This window comes from Phaseolus vulgaris, chromosome 2, assembly GCF_000499845.2.
Source record: "Phaseolus vulgaris cultivar G19833 chromosome 2, P. vulgaris v2.0, whole genome shotgun sequence".
Lineage (NCBI taxonomy): Eukaryota > Viridiplantae > Streptophyta > Magnoliopsida > Fabales > Fabaceae > Phaseolus > Phaseolus vulgaris.
The window spans coordinates 22,075,204-22,078,157 of NC_023758.2; the positions used below are offsets into that span (position 1 = coordinate 22,075,204).

Here is a 2,954-nt window from a genome sequence, read left to right on the forward strand (position 1 = left end):
GTCACCAAAGGAGGTAGAAACAAGCTCTCGAAGTTGTTCAGAGAAAAATTGTAAGAAATATCATTTATGAGAGAAAGAAGTGGGGAAGAAGAAGCTCGCACTAAGGTTTTAAAGAGTTTTGGGTTGAACCATATATGATCCAATGTAAAATTCAAAATTTATGTCAAACGTTGAGGTCATTCATAACAAATTATGAAGTTTACGTCGAACCCTATAAACAAGTTGGTTTTATTTACAATATTATAACCACGTTTCTTTATGTTGTGGATGAGAGAGTATGACGTGAAAGTGTGATGTAATTAGATAACTTTTCACTAGTGATAATTACATTTTTTTAGTCTTATTTTTAATATTATTTATTTAGGGAATTATTATGCTTTTTTACTTAATGCAAATTTGTTAATAAATTATATATGTTAATAAATTATATTTGTTATGAACTTAATATTTTTGTTAGAAAATTAAAAAGTTGAGAGGAGATTGTGCCACTAAAAGAAATAAATTAGTGAAGATAAAAAAATATGTTTATATGGATAATTTTTCCATTTTGAATATATGTAGTAGTTGATATTTTTTTGGCTTATTTTGAACTTGTTCATTATTTTGTTATTAGCATAAGTAATAGTTGATATTTTTTACTCTTTTTAGTGCATATAAGAGTCAAGACTGAAATTCATACTCAAATAAAAAATCAACAATCCTCCTTTCAAAGCAAATGAAATTGAATTTCAAGTATTTTGTAAATGGTAATTAGATTGTAAACAAGTGAACAAATATACATAATTACAAATGTTGAGAGAAAGATAATTGGAAAGCTTGAAATTTTCCACCATTACACTCCTAATAATTTAATTTAACTTTGCATGTCATCACTTATCAAGTTGGAAAGTTGCTATAACTTTTATACATCAAACTCACAATTTTTTTTCGCATACCTTTAAATATAACATATGTCGCACTTTATTTATTTTTTCTAAAAAATGTGTTAATCTCTTCAAAAATACTCATGTCCTACTTATAACATACATTCTATTTTAACTTCTCATTCAATAAATCATGATTTAATTATTTCAAAAATACTCGTAATAAGACTATATATACCATATTTATGTTATATTTAAAAAAGAATTATTATATATTTGACGCGATTATCATATGTTTATATAATTTCCCACTATCATAAGTTTGAATCTATTTTTATAATAATATTTGAGTAATATACTTAGTATCTAAATCCAAAACCTGAACAAAATTAATACAAACAAAAAAATATCTTGATTGATTTGGATAAATAGAGAAATTAATAAAAAAAAAACAACTTGATTGATTTAGATAAGTTTGATTATATTTTTATAGTAGTAATTGAGCAATATATTTAGTATCTAAATCCTAAAATCTGAAAAAATCAATAAAAAAAACATCTTTATTGATTTGGATAAGTTTGAGGCTATTTTTTTATTAGTATTTGAGCAATATATTTAACATCTAAATCTTAAAACCTGAACAAAATTAATAAAAAAGAAACATCTTGATTGAATTGGATAATAATGTATTTAGTTAACTCCAATTTCAATAATCTTGTATGTATTCCTGTTTAATTTTTTTCTTATAAATTTATTGTGATTTGAAAACTTTAAAATTATAATAATGAAAACAACTACAACTTCTCATCTCTATTTATTGGGTATGCATTATATTGGCAACCCTCGCAACAACTAAAAGATTCGTTTGAACTAGTTGAAATAATGCACCCTCCTATCGGCTTATTACTTCAATTAACATAATAAAAAATTATTTAATCTTTTTTATCGAAACTTTAGGAGGTTATCAAAAAAAATAATTCCTAAAGTTGAAACTAAAAGGAATGTATAAACCAAAGTTTTCATAGATTTGATTGTGGTTTTCAATTATAGCTCTCATATACCACCCTGTTTTTTTGGGGTGAGGTCTCTTTTAAAAAAAAGTTTTTATTATCATACATGAAGAGGATTTCACGAGAAGAAAAAGATTTACTTTTGAATTTCACATATAAAAGAATTTAAAAAATAGTATATACTAACACACATTATATATATATATATATATATATATATATATATATAAATCTGATATCTGTTAACGTTTTTAAAGGAATTACTTTGAAAAATTGAACTGTATATTTTAAGAAAGATATAGTAATAGTCTATTTATTGATAAATTTCACAAAATATTTATTAGGAAAAAATGCATCTATCCTTACTAATACTAAATTATACTCCAATTTTAAAATAAATATTTATTTATCGTTTATATTTTCAGTAAAATGACACTTAATTTTTTATAATTTTTTAAACAGGTATTCATCTCCTCATAATTTTAATAAACGCCACTCATCCTTTATATTTATAATAATGTAATGCTTACTTATTTTATTTTATTTGTAATTTGTTTTAACTGGTCATGTATTTAATAAAGCTTAAAATTTTAAATTTTAAAACGTGAATTTTATTTTTTTATAAGTTTTATTCAAATTTTAATGAATATGATACTTTTAAATATAATAAAAGAAATCATTTTATTAAAAATATATAAAATATTATTTTCATTAAAAAAAACGGAAAATATTTATTTAGAACTTGGAAAAAATGGGAATGTTATTAAAAATATAAGAAAATTGAATATTTAGTTAAACTAAAGGATGATAAAAAAAATTGTTTATACAAGTATATATATGTGTGTAAGTGTGGTAAGGGGAAAAATATTGAAAGCTATGAAAGAATGAAAAGATTAAATACTAATGGTAAAAACCTCAAGATTAAAATGAATAATTAAATAACAAATTAAAGTAAAAAAAATTAAGATTTTAATTTGAGCAGAAACATAGTTAAAATAGTAAAAGAATTTGAACCTGACGTGAATCGAACACGCAACCTTCTGATCTGGAGTCAGACGCGCTACCATTGCGCCACAGATCC

At 22.7% G+C, this 2,954-nt stretch overlaps 1 non-coding gene across 1 annotated transcript; it reads right to left on the minus strand.

Moving 5' to 3' along the window:
- Positions 1 to 2,882: 2,882 nt before the first annotated feature.
- TRNAW-CCA (transfer RNA tryptophan (anticodon CCA)) lies at positions 2,883 to 2,954 on the minus strand. The gene has a single exon. It is a non-coding gene; the product is annotated as a tRNA-Trp (tRNA).